This window comes from Zeugodacus cucurbitae, chromosome 3 (assembly GCF_028554725.1).
Source record: "Zeugodacus cucurbitae isolate PBARC_wt_2022May chromosome 3, idZeuCucr1.2, whole genome shotgun sequence".
In the NCBI taxonomy this organism is placed as follows: Eukaryota; Metazoa; Arthropoda; class Insecta; order Diptera; family Tephritidae; genus Zeugodacus; species Zeugodacus cucurbitae.
In genome coordinates, this window is record NC_071668.1 from 26,272,589 (window position 1) to 26,296,235 (window position 23,647).

Consider the following 23,647-nt stretch of genomic DNA (forward strand, 5'->3'; position numbering starts at 1 on the left):
TATACTATTCGGCTAATGCTGGCTTATCTTAAAATTTATTGAGATATTACATAGTTTATTTCAATATTGAAAATTTAGTTTGATAATAATTTGTCTCAATTCAATTTTGTGAAGTGGTAACTCTTCTCAATAACATCACCGAATAATCACTAAACTTGATAATTTATTGTTCATATTGTGATACCTCTACACATTCTCCAAGTAATTAAGTAAAATCATTGGATAGTCTTCTCAAAATTCTTTTCGGTTTCCTATGCCAGAACTAAAAGAAATAATTATAATCTAATCAAATTGAATTAAATTTTTAAATAAATGGCAACCTTCTAAAAGATATTTATTATGATTTATTTTTAAGAGGTGGTACTTCTTTTGAAATATACAGACATATATTTAAAAAAGTTAATACTTCTTAATTATATATTTTATATCAAATAAAAAGTTTTAACAGGTGGCAACCATCAAAAAAACTTAATTTTTTAATATTTTGAATTCGTTCGTTCTTTATGTTCGATCGTCACATTCGATAATATCTGGCGATTTTTAATTCCATCCATCTTTTTGAGTTATGTAGTATAAGTATATAACCAACTCGACTAATGGATTTTGATATTTTTTATATTAATTGAGTTTATGTCAAGCATGTTTTTTTTTAACGATTTTCCGACTTCAGACATAAAATAAAAAGAGTCGTTCTGTTATAAGTGCTTTTAATGTATTCCCATGATTTTGCACACTTAAGAAGCATATATTTTTTTAGTTTAATGCTTGAAGAGTAAAAAGTGCTTACTAAGGCTTTTCGTTAAATTAAATTTCTATTCTGAAGAACACGGATTGACTTCTTGCTCCTCCAGATTACAGCGAACGATGTACTGGATTAAATAAATGCAGTATCTCCTTTATATTTGGGTACACTTATAGGATAACTGACTAAACTAAAACTGACACCTAAAACAAAACGAGTTTGATATTAGATTATGCGTGGTCTGTTAAAAAAGAATGGAAAAAGTCGAGTCTGATAAGTGTTTCGACGATTGTAGAAAGCGCTGATAAGTGCATGATATCAAATGGAGACTATTTTAAAGGCGACAAGAGTAATGCAGACGAATGAATAAATATTTTTTTAAAAACTAAAAATATAGTTATTTTTGTACACATCTCGTGTATACCAAAATAATCAGAGTGGCGAGACGAGACGACAGAATTGAAAATGCACGTAGCAATACCCACTTTTGGATCAAAAACTATATATCTGAATTTACAAACGATTTTCTGTGAAATCTGGTACATACATAATTGAAATTGGACGAACTCAATTGACAGCCACGACTTCTTCCTGTATGTATGTGATTGGCGTTGCAACCGTTTAGCCAGTTATAGCCGAATCGACGATAGTGCGCCACCTCTCTCTCTCCTTCGCAGTTCGGCGCCAGTTGGAGATCCCAAGTTTAACCAGGTCGCTCTCCACCTGGTCCCTCCAACGGAGTGGAGGCCATCCCCTTCCTCGGCTTCCTCCAGCGGGTACTGCATCGAACACTTTCAGTGCTGGAGTGTTTTCGTCCATTCGGACAACATGACCTAGCCGGCGTAGCCGCTGTCTTTTTATTCGCTGAACTATGTCAATGTCGTCGTATAACTCGTACAGCTCATCGTTCCATCGTCTGCGGTATTCGCCGTCTCGAAAACTCCTAGTGTCGTCTCATCTGATGTTGACATCGTCCAAGCTTCTGCACCGTAGAGCAGGACGGGAATGATAAGCGACTTATAGAGCTTGATTTTGGTTCGTCGAGAGAGGACTTTACTGTTCAATTGCCTACTCAGTCCAAAGTAGCACCTGTTGGCAAGAGTTATTCTGCGTTGGATTTCGAGGCTGACATTGTTCGTGTTGTTGATGCTGGTTTCCAGGTATACGAAATTATCTACGACCTCGAAGTTATGACTGTCAACAGTGACGTGGGAGCCAAGACGCGAATGCGCCGACTGTTTGCTTGATGACAGGAGATATTTCGTCTTGTCCTCATTCACCTCCAGACCTATTCGCTTCGCCTCCTTATCCATGCGAGAAAAAGGAGAACAAACGGCGCGGTTGTTGCTTCCGATGATATCAATATCATCGGCGTACGCCAGGAGCTGTACACTCTTGTAGAAGATTGTACCTTCTCGGTTTAGCTCTGCAGCTCTTATAATTTTTTCCAGCGACTTCTTCCTAAATAAGAGAAATTTGTATTCTATATGATTGGTTCACTTAGTATATAAGTCAAGAACCAATGAAGATATTAGAAATAAAAAATTGTCGAAATCGGACCATAACAGGACCCTAGATAGGGAATCTTGAGAATTTTAGTATCTATGTTCTTAATGAAATGAAAATTTTCTGTTTATACTCTGCCAAAAATAGATAAAACTGGTAAACATTTGGTTTCGTTATGTTACTAAAATTAAATGTGTATAATCTTTAATATACTGTAGCTTGTTGGCGAAAATGACTGAAATCGGTCCAAGAATTACCCCAGCCTTCATATACTGCATATATATGATTATATAGTGGACTTCATTCCGAATATATGGGGCGCGTTATCTTAATAAAATAGAACTAAATCCTTAGGACATATTCTGCATTTGATAAACATGTTTATGATTTGGCTTCCACGTCATTCTTAGTTCCTAACATAGAACTGGAAAGAATATCTCTTTTTTAAACAGTATGCAGTAGCAGACCTATCGCAACAGTGCATGTATGAAGCATTATTGGTTAAGGGTTTGTAGTTGTTTCGGGAGACACTAAAAATTATATTAAACACGCCTTGTAACTTAATTTTGCTTAGCTTAGTTTTATACGATTTCTTTCTCAAACTCTTGCACTGATTGGACAAGAGTAAGCTTAGAAAAACTATTTTAATAATATAATATATTAAGAAATTCAATGTATAACACGGTTCAGAAAAAAATTCTTAAGCATTTACGTCTCTAATGGAGGAAATTTTACAAGAATCATAGTCTACATACAATTGTTCAAATGTTTTTTGGCTATAATTTGATAGTATATCCGAAATTAGATAAAATATTTACATTGATATTTTCTCTTCTCACACCCTTCATTCAAAACGCGTAATCCACACTTCACATCTCCAACTATAAAACACAAACATAAAGAGCTTAAGTACACTCTCTTAAAGCAATTAAGAATATAGAATTATTAATGTTTGATAACAAAATTAATCAACCGCTCACTACACGCTTTGTTAATGAGCGAAGACGCAGGCAGTCTGTGAATATTAAAATCAAATAATTTTAAATTGCTTCAAATCTCCGATGCTAATGCCACGCTGCATATCAATCAAGGCGAGGCAGCTAGAAAGACGCTCATTAGATGTGACGGCACGAATTTTGAATTTGTTAAGCGCTTTAAGCGCTGATGAAGGAGGTTGCTCGTGCCACTTATATTTAAACTCTGGAGCAGACGACGACAGCACAACCATGACGTAGTGACACAATGACGACAATCGATGACAAAGGCGAACGAACAGCAGGCCTTTGTTGCTGTTGCTGGGGATGACGAGGTCGATGCTAAAATAGCAGCAAGTACACTGCTGCTTTTCCCAGGCGGCTTAACCCCTTTGTTAAACTCTCGCACAAGTACAGTAGTGGCACTAACTACTAGTGTAATCGAAGCAACGCCAAGCTCAGCACATAAGTCTTTCATACACTTATGCGGTGTAATGGACCATGCTGCAAGTGTTGGAAGAGGCTTTGCTGGCGCTTTGGTGTACTTCTCGGTTGATATCTATTTTTATATAATTTTCCACTTAAACGACTCAACCGTAACTCCCAATGCGAGCCTGGTTGATACTCACATATACGAGTACACCAATTGTTGCTCACTTTCGTTGAAACGTTAAGGTGCCTCGCCACAAGTGCGGCGCTACTGTGAGTTGTGTCGTTGGAAAATTCATTGCTGCCACCAATTTTTAAGTAGCAATTGCTCTCGAGCTCCTTTTAAATCCCCTTACCTGGGCATACTCATTTTATGGCTTCTCCGCCTCGTCACTTAAGACTATATCTCTATAACAGCACATACATCCACATCTACATCAATATAGTACATATATTTTCCAGCATCGCCGTCATCGAATTGTTGGGTAAATGGCGCATTTCGTACCAGAAAAGCTGAAATTGATGCTCGCTGATGGTAACAAATTAAGTTTAACGATTGAGCTGGCAACCAAGTAATGAACTCCCGCCACCTGCGTCCCGTTTAACCAACCACGCTCGGGCTGTGGCGCGGCATCGTAACTCTGTTACGATATCGATTTCGTTTGCGGTAAAAGCGCTGCTTGAGCTCACAAATGGAATGGCAAGTGAATATTCGGCTGGCACTTGATGGAGATGGCACTTGGGCGGCTGCTATTCGAGAGTTTCGCTTTTTTTCACAGACTCATTGGTTGCAACGCCTGGCTCGGCACATAAAGTGGTGTTAATACGAGCGCATGTGAATGTTGTGTGTGTAAATGAAAACGTTTGAGTTCGAAACGTGGCTGAAAGTTGTTGCTGTAGTTTAGGCAGGAGCAGCAAGCTATATAAATAGAAGCTAGGAACTACAAAAGCGTTTAGTCGATTGAAGTGTAGTTAACTAAGTAAAGTAAATGTACCGACATAGGTAGTACAGTTGTTGTAGTATATAGTGAGTGATCAAAGATATGAGAGTCACTATTAAACGAAAAATACGTGAATTTGATTTTGAGTGGTTGAGCGAAGCGTGGATGATAGTTACGCTGTGCTCAATTATAAGAATTACAGTAATTTGGTGGTAAAATCAGAGTTCCATAGATATTGTTAACAGTTCCGCCGATTCCGTGGCTGGCGAAAATTAGTTTCGTTTTTTGGTTGACAATAAAACTTTAAATAACTTCCATCAGCTCATTGCAAGTTTATTTAAACATTCGATATTTTTCATAAGTATATTAGATATCATCAGAAAGCACAACCCAATTGCCAGAAAAAACTCAAAAAAACTCGAAAAAGACATTTATCTCCTTCGCGATAAGTTCACCGATTCCACTGTTTCGACTTTTTCTAGGTCTCTGATGGACCTCCAGTAGTCCCAAGTTTCATTGTGGGTCGTGAATCGATGGAGTTTCTGCATTCGAATTGCGCTTAAACAGCGTCAAACACTGTTGTGAGTAGTCTCACGATTTCGTTTGTTTTCCGGAGTGATGAAACGATACACATATCACGTCAAAAGCTTTCTCCTGCCCAACATTTTATGCAGAATATGTCCCTAGTGGTATTTTTAGATGCCTACTATCTTTGTCTTAGCTATCTCGGGCAATTTCAATTGGCGGCCTGTCAAGAGATTATGAACTTTAGTCAAGTTATCCTCCGTAGAAGCTGTTTTCGAGGCACCTAGATGTGGTCTATGAAAAATCAACTTGCGATCAAAGTCGTTACACCATTTTTAGGTGATCGCTACGATTCCGGTTTAGATGGTAGGTTATATGGCTGTTCCCCAGAGTGCTAACTCATGTAGACTATGAAAAACAGTCCTTTGTGAAACCAGGATCCCCCTTGATTAGGTATTAAGATTCGGCAAAGAGTCTTGAGCCTACTACAAATCTGCAGAGATTTTCCACTTCATATCTGCTATTTCGTGCGGTTGTTGGAAAAAGTGAGATCAGCAAAGGCTTGACATTACAGAAGAAAGTGATGAGATGATTCCACTTCGTTCTCCTCCAGGCAGCTTCTACAGCTAGCTAAGTTAAGACTTTTAACCGTACCCCTACGACTAAGGAGAGGTGAACTTTACTGAGGGCGAAGAGCTCGGTAGACCTTCTGCGGTTTACCTGAAGCCGAAAGGATCTGGCAAGTGTTTGTGACTGACCACTGCTTGCCCAGCTCAGACGAGGACCACCTGTCCAGTAGTAAACTCAATAGCACAAAGGTGCTCCTACATAATGCTCATATAATGCTCGTATACAAAAAGTGTGAAATTATAGTAGGATTTTATTGTGATAACAGCGCTATCAGACGTTGTTGGAATATTTTTATCGAATCGTGCCGAGATATGTGTACTTCGCTTTCTTCCAGAGAACATTGACGATTTACTTTTGTCAAAATGTTTGCCATTGCTTCATGTATGATTATTAGAAAATTTGTTTTCAATAATGTTCAAGACTGTTCAGGTTATCTAATATAAGTAATATCCAATATAAAGCTCACGTTTCTTCCGATTTTTTTCCTCTGGAAATAATTAAATAATATAAAATTTCAACTAAGAAAGATATATTTTCGAAAAGTAAACTACCATATTAAATAGCTAACGGAACTTGATATTGTGATTGCATAACAACAGCAACATATTTATGGAGCTAAGGCATAGTAGAAGTACTTTCCAACTCACGCAGACTTAAAAGAAGCGCCAAAGAAATTGTGGCAAATCATTATTTCGCACAAGCTTGTGGCTGAGCATGGGATTTAAAATTTAATTACTCAACATTAACGATGGAAAATTCACGTTGGCGCGTGCCTAAGCATTTATCTCTCTTCATGCGGGCTAGAAAATACTGGCAACGAACGCACGCACCTAATACTCGTATGTCTAAGTGTGGGTGTGCTTACCTCGACGCGGTTGTTTTGGGGGTGTACAGAGTTTGAATCACTTCCAGGCCACAGGCTTCAACCGCTCGCATTCTCAAGCCCACTCAGCACTTAACAGCTGAGCGAATGCTTGTCTGGCGGCAGGCGGTGCGATGCGGTGTGGTGCGGTGGTGTTCGCATTAAATTCTCAGTAAGCACTTCCGAAAATCCTTGCACACCCACGAGCAGCAGCCGCTGCCACCGCCACATATCCTCTTCCTTACGACACTCATATCAATTTCCGTTTCCGCCTTATGCAAATTATTTGTGCCACTTCGTCTTCTTCGCTAGACACGGCTTCACACGGCAGATAGCGAAGAGGCAGGGCAGCTACTATTATTTGGCATTTTTGTTGTAAATGTCATCCTGTCACACATGTGCTCCAATGTGTTTGTGTGTGTGTCAGTAAGAACATGACAGCTATGCTGCTCATACTTGTAGCTGTCACCATGGTTGCCACAACAGCTGCGGCACGTTAAGTTATTAGACATACTCTCTGCTCACCTGTAATTTTGTATCTGTGTATGCGTATGGGTGTTTGTGTGTCTGCTGAACTGTCGTGGCGTAAAGGCAATAAAAATAATAACAATACTCGTAGCTGTAAATGCTTGCAGCAGGTGCAGTTGCCGCAGTAACTACGGTGATACTACTACGCTTTGAGGCGCTTTTATCATTGCTGTTTTCTCTCGCAGTTTTCGTTCACAACTTTTCGTCGTTTTATTTAATTTTTGGCTTTTCGTGTTTACTTTGGAATTTCTTTAGCTTTTACAAATTTATTGGTTCAAGTGAAATCGCTTTCTTTGTCCTCGTTAATAGAATTTCGTTCAATTCTGCTTTGGGGCTCATCTGTGTTTACTTCTAAAATAACAGTTGTTGTTTTAAAGCAGTTCTAGGTAAAGTATTTTACAAATTTCTTTGATGCATGAAAATAGTAGCTGTTTACTTATGTTAATAAGAAAATTATATTGTTTTACTTGCGTTGTAGAAAATTAATTATATTAAGGGACTTAGCTGGGAAAATAAAAATACACTTCTTAAATTAAATCTAAAATTAAATAATATAAAGCTCTAAAAGACATCATGAGACAATGTCTCTGTTGTGTTTCTCCACTACTTCACCTACTGTCAAAAATGTCGTAACTCCCAGTAATTATTATTATGTCAAAGAACCACAATAGTTCTTAAACGCTACTAAGAATAGATAGATAAGCAATTGAGAACATAGTGCCGAAATTCTTCTTGTCTGGCCTAGAAACCGCTTCCCCTTCCTCGGCTTCCTCCGGCGGGTACTGCATCGAACACTTTCAGGGCTGGAGTGTTTTCGTCCATTCGGACAACATGACCTAGCCAGCGTAGCCGCTGTCTTTTTATTCACTGGACTATGTCAATGTCGTCGAACAACACATACAGCTCATCATTCCATCTTCTGCGGTATTCGCCGTTGCCAATGTTTAAGGGATCATACATCTTCCGCAAAACCTTTCTCTCGAAAACTCCTAGTGCCGTCTCATCGGATGTTGACACCGTCCACGCTTCTACACCATAAAGTAGGACGGGAATGATGAGGGACTTGTAGAGTTTAGTTTTTGTTCGTCGAGAGAGGACTTTACTTTTCAATTGCCTACTCAGTCCATAGTAGTACCTGTTGGGAAGAGTGATTCTGCGTTGCATTTCAAGTCTGACATTGTTCGTGTTGTTGATGCTGGTTCCTAGGTATACGAAATTGTATTCAAAAATTTTAGCGTCATCGATTCGCCATTACTCTGCTTGCTTATTTTGTGTGCAAGCAAGAACAATGTTAGTGAGGTGGATCAGATACAAGAAAGTATTCGGATACATCATTAAAGTGGCATAATCGCTTTCTTCAAATTTTTATAAATAATAGTTTTTACTTTTATGAAAAGGTCCATTGAAATAGCTGTCAAAAATGACAATACACAATTTGTTATTAAACAATTTTTTTTAAATAACTCAACATTTGAGTTAAAATGCAATTTTGTTATACAGTACGTGAGGCATGGAAGATGCTCGAAAATAATAGCTTAATGAAATGTTATTTAGGTTGAAATCAACAATTTCTTCGTCAAAGATGGTTTGTTCGTTTCGCTACTCTCTAGAACGTAACAAATGACAATATATAACCTTTTAAAATGATGATTCTCACACAACAGGCAATGTCGAATAACTGAATATTTCCGTAGGAAATAGAGTGTCGGACAAAACATATTGGACTCATGCCTACGAAGTACATTATCATCTCTTGTTCTGGGAATTATCATTTTAAACATAAACAAATTACTCAGATTTGAAGAATAACTATTTATTTTATGAAAATAAACACAATTTTAGAAACTATTTGACTCTTTACCTTTTTTACGGACACAATTAAATATATTCAAATTTCAGTGCGACAAAACATTGGAATAATGATTTTTGTTTAATATTTTATAACATAACCGTTATTTTTAATTATTTTACCGCATCTATTAGGCATATAAGCTGTAACATTGTTAATAAATTGCTGTGGAATGCTTAACCAGGTTCGTTTTACAGCTCAAAACAATTGGTTTTTGTCTGCCTATATATTTAAGATTTTAAATAGGATTGAGATCGGTGATTGAGTTGGCTGCTTTGAAACATTCATACTTTGTGCTACGACCTAATTTTCCAATAGTTTCGAGATTTTCTTTGGCTCGTTGTCGTGTTGAAACGACCACAAAAGTGACATATTCCACTTGGCATGGGGAAGCATCACGTTCTCAAGGATATCCTTATATAAAAATCGATCCATAAAATTGACTCGTTGTAGAGGTTCAACACTAACCCACCCGGAAAACCCGGAAAACATTCCCATACTATTATGCCACCTAAACATGCTTAACTGTACCACGGAAGTATCGAGATGTAACCGTTTATTTTTTGGTCGGCGAACACTTCTCATTCCGTCGAAGTATTTCAAATTAAATATTTATTTATCAAAGACAAGTATTGTTTTTTATCGTTTCACTGACAAGTTATTGGGTTCCCCAGCAAACTTTAAACGTCGATCTTTGTCGATTATTTTTTGATTCAAACAGTTTTGGATGCTCTATAACTTTTAGCCAAATTGTACACACTTTTCTTTGTACAGTACGACTACTAACTATCATCTTTCAGTTTTAACCTCGCTTGCCGCCGATTTATCTGGAAACTTTTTTAGGTCTCTAAGTGTGTTTGAATCGTAATGCCATGTTTTAGCTTTGGGTCGTTCTTCACAATGGTGAGTTTTCATAGATACCTTTACCTAGATTTCTTAATGTTTTTTTATAGCAATTAATGTTTTTGATAACATCACCTACTCATCCGCATTTGCCTTTCAATATAATAGCTATCATTGTGGTTTTATAATTCACAGTTTCGTATCATAACTAAAAATAACATTTCTTTCCGCAGAAATCCTCTTTTATAAAGAAATATAATATTTAATAATTTATTACATCGCTTTTGACTCAACCATTGCTTCCCACGTTCTAATTGTATCTTGACAGCAGAAATTAAATGCAATTACAGATAATGCATTTTAATTCCAGCATTAAATATTTACATACACTCAGCTATATGAAAGTCAAATGTTTTCGTAATGCAAAAGTGCTTTTTATTATTGTTGTACTAGTTTTTGCGTTTGCGCTCTTCATGTACGCCTAATGCAGTCAGGCGATTATACTGCTGATAAATCTACTAGTTATAATGTACTTTTCAACAAAGTGGACTGATATGCACCAGTTTTAGGTCAGTTCCAAACGAAAACCTTAATTTTTTACTTCAAAATATATCCTCAGAAACAATTATATATTGCGTTTTTTCAAGTTCTTTGTTTGTTTGCTGAACAGATATTGATTCGCCGACGAAAATTTATACCCTTTCTGAACCATATCTTCATAAAATTGTTAGAATACTGTTGGTTTTCGGACTAGTTTAGTTTTAGTCAGAAAACTATTGGTGTAAACTGATTTAACTAACTGATATTTCACTGTCGGGTTCATATGAAAATATATGTATGTACACTTCTAGTATATTGCTAGTACCAGTTTATTACGAATACTTGCTGCTGCCTGAGTTAATACTATGTATGTTCATAAAAATCCGCTGTTAGATGACATAATCATATGGCACAGTGGAGTAGAAAAGGTTTATGAGAAGAAAAAAAAATAAAAAAATTCAAAACTTTATACTTTTTTAAATAAATAATGAATATATATAGCGATACTAGAGATATAATTCTTTAACAAATTGTCAAAATCTATTAATTACTATTTTCCAGGTCCATTTATTAGGGTTTATATACACCAGTCTTATGAAATATTCAAATCATTTTACATTCTTCCTCCTTACATTAGATATCATGTGTTCAGACATAACCTTTTTCCTTTATTTCTATTACTAGCATTAAAATTTGATCTGAGTGAAATAGAACACTGTAAACGCTATAAGACCCTCTAACTCCATTTATGTCTTCATACAACATTCTCTCATATACCACGTATCTTTGCATGGGTGCGAGTAAGTGATGTGCCCGATATATACGTGAATTAGCTTGTAACTAACTAGCGTTTTAAGTGGAAGGTAAACACATCAAATACTTCGCTTAACTTCAATGTAAATTTAATGAAAATGTATTAGAAAGGGGGGGCGGCAGTGTAAAAGTGTTTCTCTCAGCTTTAGTTGGTGTTGGACGAGTAACTGTTGCTAATATCGCGCTAACTGCAATCTACTATGGCAATGTTGCATCCACTAAGTGCTACATAAGCACTGACTGCTCATGCGTCCTAACAATGGTTGGTCCAGCTCTAGCTTGCCCTCATGCAATAGGAGCTAACGTCTGATCCCTCAACTTGTCTGCTTAACAAATAGCTTTTGTTTTTACTTCGCTCGGCTTCTTTCCATACACTTTGCTGCAAGCTCCAAGCGCGCTTGTCGAGTACTCGTCATCAAAAAGTTTGTTCAGTTAATATCAAAACCATTTGCAAGGAAAACAATCCCACAGCAGAAACACTTTCGGTGCAATGACTGTGGTGGTATATGTATGTGTGTTGTTGGTATTGTAATAACTATATGTTACTTTCCGCACTCTCCTTGGTTCATTTCTCTGCGCAGTTGCTGCATTTATTGCCAGAGCAATAACTAGTATAACAACAGCAACCAACTTGTATTGTAGTTTATATGAAATTAAGTACTTGGATCGTATACCACAATAAGCTCACTTTTACGCAGATTCACTTATTATTATAGCGCATGCAGTTCTTAATTATTCTTATAATATGGATTCCTTTCGTCAAGTTAAGAGTTTCATGGGTTTTGTCGGATAAAAAAAACCTATTTTCAATATATTTGACAAAATTTCAAAAATTTTCATATAGCACAACTTTTTCATGTGCGCGCGCGCGCTCTACTTGCACTCATAGAGCGGTACACTAGGGCACTCTTACATATTAATGAAAAGTTGTGCTATATGAAAATTTTTGACTGATTCAGAACTTTTTCGATTTGATTTTTATAGTTGACAGTTTAAGCTTCAATTTAAGCCTAATTACAGACTTCTAGCACCTCAGCATAATTCTCTACACCTGATCAAAAAAGGCCAAAAACAGGATTTTTTGAGACTTTGAGTCCATTTTGCTCAAAACCTCGACGTGATGGGCACTTTTGGAGGTCATATTCGTGTTCAGCGATGAAAATCCCATAAGAATATCATTGTCTGATCTTTGATGCAGAGAAAAAGTTACTTTTTGTCGACCAGTGTAATTAATAATAGATATTCGAAAAATAATGAGACACGAACAATTCGCTGATATAACATATTTATTCTGTATTAGATTTGATGAGTGTTAGTTTTTATATTTTGAATTTAAGTTTCTTATAAAGATGGTTGCGAAATAATCGATGGATCGTTTTTTCGAACGTTAGTGAAAGTTGTCAAATTAATTTGTCTGTCGATACGACTTTCGGTATGGATGGTGAAGACGAAATGATGATGCGAAAATCGGAACGCAAGTCGAAAGAGAAGAAGTCTCGGGTTTATTTGGCGATCCTTTCTATCTCCTTTTCTGTGGTGTACGGTGTTGTTATGTATATGGGTGCGTTGATGTGAGAGATCTCTTATGTGATGTGGGGAGTCTGGTGAATATGGTTTATCAGTGTTGTGTATTTGGATAAATGTTGTGTGCTAGTGTGGTGTGTTGATGCTTGGTGAGTGTGGGGGGATGAGTGAAACTCATTTAGACATTTACTATATTGTAAAATACACCCCTCTAACTGACTTACTACCATTTCGTCATAATTTTGCATTGAAATTTAACCATTGTCATTTGAAAGTATGTATTATGTTCCCCACATGGATCTATTAGTGGTAAAACAACATAAGCTATGTTCTTTGCTAAGAGCTGAGAGGAAGAAAAAATATGATTAGATTGAATTAACCACAAAACACGAAATTTGCTATATTCTCTAGTTAATGAGTAATCTAACTTCAAAAGTAATAAATCCGTATTTTGAACAGCTTTACTCTGCTGGTGTTATAACACTCTTGTATTGGACCACCGTAATATTTTCCGGAAGACTGTTCATAAATCAAAATAGTATATTCTCCGTTTTTCAAAGTAAGCTTACTGAAAACGATTTTGCCATATAGTGTAATGATCGTATTTAGTCAAAATGAGATACCAATCTCCCTAAAATAAGAGGCTTCATTAATATCTCCCAGTTTCTATTTAATAATTTCATATGTGCGGGATAATTAGTAGACGAACTTATATACAGACACCGCGATAATAGATCTCGTTCGAGGTTTACGGGATTGAATAGTTTTAGCTGTTACAAACTACCTTGAGTAAAATTCAAAGAAACAAATTTTAATTCTACAGAGTTAATTTGCATAATATATTTTCACCAATGACATAGTCGAGTATTATCTTTCACAATCTGCTTTGCGGCTAGTACTTCTCTGTTGCGAGTTAGAAGTAACGTTGAAAGAATATAATATCCCCAGAAATTTCCTCGGCAATAACAAATATGTTTTGCTTGAAAACAAAATTATAAAACCACATGCACTCGCATAGCTTTGTACCATTTTTTTCCTGCAACTTGTTTTTCACTTGCAGCAGTTTAGCAACGCGAACTTTAGCCGCTTTCGACTTTCACAAACTATTTAGTGTGGCGTGGCATTTTTCATGGCTTAATTAACGTAACGAAAAGAATTTTAATCTAACGCGCTCAACCACAGGCGGACTCAGTGGCTATGATTGCATGAAAAGTTAAGAGCGAAAAGCACACTAACTGTAAATGAAAACACATTTACACACACACACACACACACATATACATACTTACACAATTAGAGAGAGATTTGATTGTGAGCATTTACATTGCATAGAAAATATAATCTCAGCATGAAGGGTTGGCTTGACTGAACCAGGACCAGACCAGTTGCTGAGCTGCCTCGAAATGAAGTTAAAAAACTGAAATTATAACAAAAATTCTGTTGACTGCCACTTTTAATTTTGCTCGCAGCTAAACTCCATTCTTTCAGCGCAGACACGTCACACAGCTATTCCCATTTGTGTGCGGCTGCCGCTCAGGCTGTCTCATCATCACGACCCATTTAAGAAGTTTACGCTCTCTTTTCTTCTTTTTTCTTGCAACCGAATTTCGCATGTCGCTGAGTGACGTGGCAGCGCGATAGTCTGCAGCAGACAGTTTACAGTTGTGTTGCAAGTGTGCACGCACGTCGCGCCGTTTGCTGTTTGCCTTACCTTACAGCGCCACTTCGGTGGCTGTAACTGCATCCGGGCGACAAATTAAATATGCTCATTTGTGAAAAGAGACATTCGTGGAAAAATGCACATTAGGATAGTACTTTTGCATAATTTTCTGTTTAAATTTTTGGTCAATTCGGCTCTACTTTTAATAAGATGGTTGGATTCATTAAAATTTTAGTATACTTTTAGTTAGATCATAGGTTAGGTTAGGTTATAGGGCATAGCTTTGTTACAAAACCCCAAGAAGTTAAAGTCGCCAGTCCTTTATGCAGCCGCAAATTTCTCGAAATTAAAACCATAAACCCTCAAGAGCCGACAAGTGATTTAAGCCTTTCACAAATTTGTTGAGCCAACTAATATATATCCGGTTCATAGTTCGTCCTGCCGAGATGTTTCAGCCGCATTCTAGCAAAAGCTCGACAGTGTAGGAGAATGTTTCAAGATGTCTCTAGCTAACCTTCTTCCATGCAATTTGGACAATTTGCCTTGCGGAACGTAAGCTCATCAGGCTGTGTCCAGTAAGGACTCCTACCACTGCGGCAATATTATAGTTATATCGTAAAATTCCTTAAAATTATTAGGTCATTTGATATTTTTGATCATATTTAAAACATAAAAATAGAGCAAGATTTTACAATTAAGAATATGTTCAATATGTGTTCTTGTTCTCTTTTTGGACACTTAACCTGAGCACATTTTTTATTATTATTTATTATTATTTTTTGTTGCCTATATGCAACATTGTACTTACCGGCTTCTAACTCTCGACTTTTTGACCAGCGGTTTTTTCAATTATGTAGACTTATGTGTTACGCAAGCTTACAGTTACTTTTTCTGATATGAGCTGTGCTCGTGTTCATTCAGCAACAGCCGGTTTCACGAAACAAATTTAAGTGAAAAATAATTAATTTCAGTTTCACCATATGACTTAATTTTTATTTAAATGGTCACGCTTTGCCATTTAAATATTATTTAAATACAGTCATATGTAACCATGGTTACGCTTTTCTATCAGCTGAATTCCCATTTGTTTACCATTTTGACAAAGGAATACAATTTATTTGTTTACATAAATCAGCTGTTATTCTTACTAACATCCCTGTCTTTTAATTTTTTGGATGCCAAATCTCAATAATGGTGAAACGCAGGAAACTTAAGTGCAAAGTTAAATAAAAATTAAAATTAAATGGAACTTAATTTTCTATTAAAAATTTTCGTGAAACCGCCTGTAAAGCTCCAGTTACCGATGCTTGACTTGACTCAGTTTCGAAAAATTTGGCTTGGAAAACTTCAGCTGTTATTATTATAGTTTCTGGGTAGAGTTGCCAGATGTTTAGATTTAGCTATAAAATTAAGTTTTTTAAATTAAAATATCACCAAGATTGAAGATTTTAAAACTAGTATACAAAATAATCTTCACTATTAGGAAATCTGTGAACACGTGAAGATTTTCTGTTTGGAAGAAAACTCTTTAATAAATATATGAATATAGCTTTGAGCAGAATAGCACAAAATAAACGTGCACGCGTAGTTCAGTTTTTCGATATTTAGAATTGTTAGAAGATGTAATAAATTGGAGCCAGCCAAGCGTATAAATGATAGGTGAATAAATAATTTATTCAAATTGTATTTGAACATTTACGATCAATTTTTCATTACATAAATTCGCAAAATATTTTTTTTCTGAGCAGATCACCACAAATTCTTTTAATATTTTTAGGAACAGGGATAAACTATTAGACGAAAAAAATTTCCTCTGTATTACATTCAATTATCTGAGAAATTTAACTATATTTTCGGTTGTTCATATTCCATATCTGGGGCATTGAAAAGTTATAGTCCGATTTCGACAATTTTTCACAAGATAGTATGCAGTATTTGTGTAAAGTTTAATTCCGCTATCTTCATTGGAAGATGGAATTCAAAATTGAGTTATATGGAAAGTAGTCGTGGTTGTGAACCGATTTTGCCCATTTTCCATTCGTGTTATCAGGGTGTCAAGAAAATATTATATATCAAATGTCATTGTAGTAATTCATTGTACGAGTAATTCCTGAGGTAAGGTTTTCGACCCATAAGTGAGCGATGCCCATTTTTTATTTTGTAAAAAAATCTGAGTGCAGTTGCCTTCTGTCATTTCTTCTGTAAAATTTAGTGTTTTCGACGTTTTCCGTTAATAAGTTAACGCAGCGGGGTTTTTTAAAACCATTTTAGTACTTTTAGTATATTTTGTTCGACAACTTTCCTTTCCAAGACCAGCGGTGAATATGCAGGCTTTTGCTCAATTTTAACAATTATTTTACTATATTTGATACCGTGGATACACATTTCAATCTATCACTTCTTGTCATTTAACTGCAACTACAACATAAATCGATCATTAGTTTCTGGTTTCATCATTTTCGGTCAACATTTGAATCGAAATCGTCATCAAATTTGACATATTGAAAACCGTGCAATAATTTGGAACTGTATCACTTTGAATCGAATAAGTGGTTAATTTGAATCGATGACTTATTAAATGTGATAAGTGTAAACCACACCTTAATATTCTGTGTAATGGCATATATATCATCCGTAACTTAGTACCATCTCTAGCATAAGTCTAAGGTCCGAATATTTTATTTTATGTCATTAATATGATATCAACTTATACGAACTCAGCTATGCATTGATCTCGCTACACTCATCGGGTAGCATACAATTATCCTTGGAGCACTCTCTGAATATGCCGTAATGTTTCCTGAAAATTTATATATAATAAATATAAATAGAAAACTGGGTACTTAGTTGATCTCTTGAATAAAATTCTGGGAAAATTCTGGGGTTTATATAAAGATTGTATTCAAACTTATCAGACAAACGTTTTGGCATCCCTTATATTGCAGGGTTTATTTTTAATGCAGTAATGTAGACAGGTACCCATATAATATATATATATGTCTGAATGACTTCTTGTGGCAGACAAAATGCCGTCGACTGTCATCGCGCTCATTTTGCATGAACGCATATTTTTCGAAATAATAAAGTAAGCCAAGAATTTCTCATAATAAAATGTGAAAGTTTTTTCATTTTGACGCAGTCGCAGCGGCGAGACATGCATAACCCAAAAGCGACTGCATTTAAATAGAAACTTTTAAAAGCGTATATACACACGCTAAAACCACTATAAACAGTCACATAACTGTAAATATGTATATACGTATTTATATATATATATATATGTATTTGTATATCGTTTATTTAAGTCAACTCAATACAAGCACAAGCAATTCGTCCGTGGCATGTGTTTGAATGTTCAGCGTTAAGCGTTGATAGGTGTATTTGCGTTTCTGCGTAAGCTGACTTCCGACTGCCCTTGACTGGGGAGCGTTCCGTGCAAGCGCAGACAAGCTGAAGTGATATATTAGTTGTGGGCGGTGGGCCAAGGGTGTATATATCAATGTATGTACATACATATGTGCGTGTGTACGTGCGAGTATCCGCAAGCTGAGCTGGTATTTCCATTTGCTTTCGAACAACATTTGCTGGAGAGCTAATTTGTCAAAGTAAGCAAGAAATGAGCGATGCACTGGAGTTAAAAGGATCAGCCGCTCTGACAACAAATGCAAACATATTCTCCTCCACATATTTATGTTAACTTAAAGACGAAATGGTATATAATAGTTAGCTTTAAAATAGACTTAAGAATAGTTCAGTGTTTTTGTCTAGAGTATTACCTTCTTTTATGTAGTACCGAATGCCTGGAGTTGTTGAATTTAATTTAATTTAATTTCATTGGCAACTAATAGTTCAGAAATGTCAGAAAAATTTGAACGAGACAGTTGCAGTCATAACAACGAATAACATCACTTGACATGGAAATATACTGCCAATGGATAATTTTCGAAGATGAAATTATTCAGTTATAACTTTAGATATTTTCTTTGAACAAGGAAATATATAGGATGTGTATACTAACTGGAAATTTTGCAAAAACAATGAAATTCTGTGTTGTAGGACCAACAACGAAATCATGTCATTAAAAATTAAAAAAAAATCTGTTTGATGAATAATTGCTCGACTCTTTCGATAGCGGAAGTGTTTTTTTAATCGACACATAGGCAATAAACACTCGACAAAAGCTAAAACTTTAGACAAAGCTGTCTCAATGGCTAAAGTTACTGGAAACATCTGTCGATATACATATACATATGAGAAGTCGACAACAAAGGCGACTCAGAAGTATACCTAACAACTCGGGAAGTGATTTCGAGAGAATTTAATGTTACCAGAAGCATTTTTTTGCATGGTGCAATCGTAATGTACCTCTCACTCAGTAAATCAGATGATATCCTCCAAAGTTTGTATAGCAATAGGTGCTTTCATGTGAGATTTTTACATGTAGTGAATGGAGGAAAATTTACAAGGGAATTTAGATTTTAATTTATACTGACGGGTTTGAAATGGCCTGTAGATTTAGAATGGTACTTCTATCCGTGAGAAAATCTGAACACTAAGAAACTCCATCTTCGATAAACACCATCTTTTTTTAATAAATAATGTCTATTATTAAACGCTCTCTTCTGACAATTCGACATCTAACTTATTTAGGTGTTTTTCGAAGGAATATATTTACATTATAACGAAAGAACTGACAAGATCTGAGCATCCCTTGAAGATTACCCATAATAAGCACAGAAAGGGAATAAGAAAGCATTCATGAAATTTTACGTTCTGGGGTTCGGATCTTCTCATAGCAAACAATGCTATAAAAACCCCATTGAATGGAAAACATTAAAGAAATGAAAAGAAAGAAAGGCGGAAATTAGCATACGTATAAATCGATAATGTATCCAATTCGACTTGAGCAAAAGATTTGGGACAGCACTCGAACAAATTATTTCAGTAGTAATTTATTTTTTTATGGATGCGGTTTGGGACTTTCGCATGATGCCTTTAAGATAGCAACTGCAAATGTGTTTTCCAACATATAAACTAAACTAAACTCTAACTTCCTAAATTCGCCTTCGAAACCATAATAAATGCTACAAAACTGCCCAACGCCACTTGAAAGCTCATTTTAATCTACAACAAACTACTTACAGTTCAGGTTTGCCGTCTGGCTGTCAAAAATGATTGAAAAACAAATACACACATACACATAAACACACCGTTTTGAAATGATTACTGCTGCATATTAATATTCTTTGAGTTCTCATGCGTAGCAAAGCAAGGACGAAATAACTTTTCAAGAATTCAACATCGAGGACGTAATTTAAGGTATTCCAGTAAACCTTCACATTAATTTGGCTGTGTGTATGTATGTGCGTACACCTGTAAGTATTTATGGATTTGCGTGCGTTTGTGTGCGTTCTTATGGTTTAGCAAGCATTCGCATGAGTGAATGTCGGTGAATGTTGGCTGTTCAAACATGTGTATCAAAATGACAATGACAGTTGAAAGTGCATTTATTTACATTGAAAAACACAAGCAAACACATACACACATACTTATCATACACCTATATGCACGCAGAAATGAATGAATGCAGTGATGCAAGCAGCCAGTTCTGAAGGCTTGCCGCTGTATGCATGTGTGTCTGGGAGTGTTTCGGTATATGCGTGTGGCATTTGCCTGCCAGAGAATGTGCTTTTTATGTCACGGAAATTTTGCTGGTATATTAAATTGCACACGTGCTCACACACACACACCAACACTCGGTATATTTTTTACCTGCATACAAACACATATACTCACACTTGTTCAAAGCAGTCGCTGCATTAGAAGCAACACGAAATAATGCCACAAAAACTTTGCAAAACTACAATAAATACTGGTTGCGAAAAAATGGTTTATTTGCTAACAACTGTTGTTTGTCTTAGCAAGGATTCGGCCCAACCAACACACTTTCGCCGCACACACTTTTTTCCGGCTGCTGCTTAACGTTTATGCGGCTGCACACACACAAATATAGTCGTATAGATGTAGGTATTTAGCTATGTATGATATTATATATGTATGTATGCATATCCGCACAAGCGAGCAATTGAAATATTTCGGTGAGGTGAGACTAGTGGGGTGAAACCGAGGCCCAACTGAAAAAGTTAAAAATGTGGTGAATTGTTGCGCGCAAGCAAAATACACAAACACACATACAAATTAACTTACAAGCCCAGCAGTAAAATCAGAAACAAAGTCACCCTAGGTACCTACACATATAAGGTCAGAACAGGCGTCTTTATTATGCCTGAAAAGTTGAACTTTATGATACTGATGGTATAAAATTTCTTGTAACCCAGCGCACGGTGCTAAACAAAAACCTCCTCCGTTTTATTCAATTATATTTCTTGGAAGACCTATGGTTGGTTGGTTGAAAAGGGACGCGAAGAGAGCCTGACCGCAAGCGGCCGCACTTATGCCATTATTAGGCCCATTGTACTCCCCGAGGGTACCCTCATAGGAATCACCTGAACAACTCGGTCGATTTAACGAAGCTTTTGAGCTTTTCCATCCTAGTTGCCCAATTTCTCTCAGTTTAGAGTAATGGGAGCCATGGAAGGTATGTCTTCTTAACCGACAGAAGGCTGGACATTCACAGAGATTCGCATCTGGACATTCCAGTGTCACGTCATCTTCCGCGCACGCCCTGTATTCTGCCGATTCTACTATACCAAGTCTCTGCAGGTGTCCTCTTAGAGGTAGGTGTCCTGTAATGACCCCTGTAATACAGCTTAGTTCTCTTTTGCTTAAAGTAAGAAGTTTTTTGGTATGTCCAGTGTCAACACTACCCTATAGTAGTTTTGTGGTACGACCCGTGTTCCACATGTTCCAGGACCTGAGATGTTCCCCTAGCATCCATTGCTTTAGACAGCGCTTGAGAGAACTGAAACGTCTGGAGTATTTAAAGGGAACTGCGTTCCCAGCTGCTCCTGAGCGAGCCAACTCATCTGCTTTTTCGTTTCCTTCTATACCAATATGACCGGGTACCCAGAAAATTTTAACTGAGTTTTCTCCCGCTAGTCTATTAATTGCCTCTGCATGATCCGACACATTGAGACTTCGTGTTGGCGCAGCGGATAGCGGCTTGGCTATCCATAAAAAAGTTGATGGACCTGTTTGTTTGGGCGCAGGCCCACCTTCTCTTAGTCCGACAATCTCAGCTTGAAATACCGAGTTGTAGTCGTTTAGTTTTAAGCAGCTTTCTGTATGTGGGTTTTTACAGAAGAGGCCTGCTCCCGTTCCTGTTTCACCTTTTGATCCGTCGGTGAATATTTAGATTTCACCATTTGTACTATCTATGATTGATGGAAGACTTATATAAAATATAAATTTAGGTTTTCTTTTTTAACTAAAAAACATTTATGAACATAACGGCTATCTGAAATAGGTTTATTGATGAATATTCTGTAAAAACAACTTCCGAAAGGGCTAGATTAGGTTAGGTCAAGTTAGGTTCAAACGCTGACCCTCGCAACAGTTCTCGCGATGGATCCCACTTGGACATCTGAAAGTGTATTGAGAAGCCAAAAGACCCCTAAGTATGGATTGTAAAGAAGACCCTTACGTATCGCTGAAGTGTTAGCTAGCTAAAACGTTTCCTAGTTCCTAGTTCCATAAAGGTTTAAAAAAATCGAATTATTAAAAGGTGAGTATAAAAAAACGAACTTGCTCGACACGCTAAAAAAATGAAGATTGTTTAGAAATCTGGCCATCAACTAGGATTTTCAATTAAATTGAAGAACTTTTTAAAAAAGCAAAAGCAGTGGACATCAAATAATCTCATAAAATATATATATGTCGGAGTTGTTTTGTTGAAGGATCACAGAAAACTGAAGGCAAACCCTATTTGTTAAGGAAATTAATGTTACAATATTAGATATCAAGGAGAAAAGGGTTAACGAAAGTTGATGTTTAAATTTAACTTCGATAAGGGTGTTACAAAATTTAACTGGTATCAATTTCAAAAGTAAGAAAAATTAAAGAGACTAACAGCAAAATATTTATTCTGTACTGTTCACTAAACTAAGTTGATAATCAACACCTCTATTAGACAGACACCTCCCTTGTGCGGACATATGTATATTCAATCAAATTTCTCCTGAGCGGACAAAAATCGCGCGACGATGAGTCTTCATCCAAGAGAAGTTTCTCTGCATTAAAGTTATTTTGGAAATATTTTTATTAGAGGATATTTTTTGGGAAGGGTTGCCACGTTTTATAATATCTTATTAAATTGAAGGACTGCATTTGAATACATGTTGGATTACATTTACAATAAATAGTGTAAATGAACAGGTTTGAGAAGAAGTTTTACCGTAATTTTTTTTTCAAGAAATCATTAAACAGGTGTCAAGAAGATTTTAGTTAATTTTTTTGTTCAATTAATGCCAAATACGAGAAAATCTAAAAAGAATTATTAGATGAGAAAGAGAGCTACAATGAAATGCAAACTTGATAGTGGTTGGGAATTACGAAATTTTGTTATACACTGAAATCGATATCTTTATATTATATATAAATTTTTTTTGTACGTGACTATATCAGTGATCTCCTTCTAAACACTTGCACCGATTTGAATGAAAATTTTTGTGTGTCTAAACACTTTGTCGTTAATATTGTTTACAAATAGTTTATGATTTTAAAATTAATTCCCCATTTCAATTCAAAATTATTATGGAAAAAAGAATTCTACAAAAGATTTGTTGGTTAGAACTTTAAACAGTTTTTTCTTCTTACGAAATTGAAGCAAACTAGACTGATACACATTAAAGCGATTATATTCCCAAGAAATAGTCGACAAACTATAACAAAGCTAAACTTATAGTGCTAAACCTATAGTGGTATAGACCAGTATAGGACCAAAAGACGAGCGTTTGAAACTTGACTGTTAACAGCGTTCTGTGCGTACCCTTTAAACCTACAAATAGTGTCTGAGCTAAGAGTTGTTGTACGAGTAGTTTAGGCAACCGAGTTTAGCGGCCGTATATTTTAGCGTATTGTGGTTGTGACAGCAAAAATGAGCTTTAGATGCAAAGAACAGCAATAAAATTTAAAAGTAAAACAAATAAAACATTCGAAAAAAGAAGGAGCAGACCGAAAACAGCAAATACCACATAAAAACGCCAACAATCATATTTTTAACGTTTGTTTTCAACGCTCTTTTTCTCACAAATTTTAATGGAGTAGTTTTGCATGCAATTTGTATTTTAGGTATTTTTTCCACTCCAGTTTATTTCATGCGC

The 23,647-nt window shown here is 36.1% G+C and overlaps 1 protein-coding gene and 1 long non-coding RNA gene across 4 annotated transcripts in view; one reads left to right on the plus strand and one right to left on the minus strand.

Moving 5' to 3' along the window:
• LOC105214739 (uncharacterized) overlaps positions 1–23,647 on the plus strand; it is a 116,552-nt gene that overhangs the window by 8,315 nt on the left and 84,590 nt on the right. The window lies entirely within an intron of this gene.
• Positions 17,298–18,237, minus strand: LOC128920209 (uncharacterized). Its single transcript, XR_008470326.1, has 3 exons — positions 18,143–18,237; positions 17,880–18,063; positions 17,298–17,816 (listed from the first exon to the last, which is right to left on the minus strand). It is a non-coding gene; the product is annotated as an uncharacterized LOC128920209 (long non-coding RNA).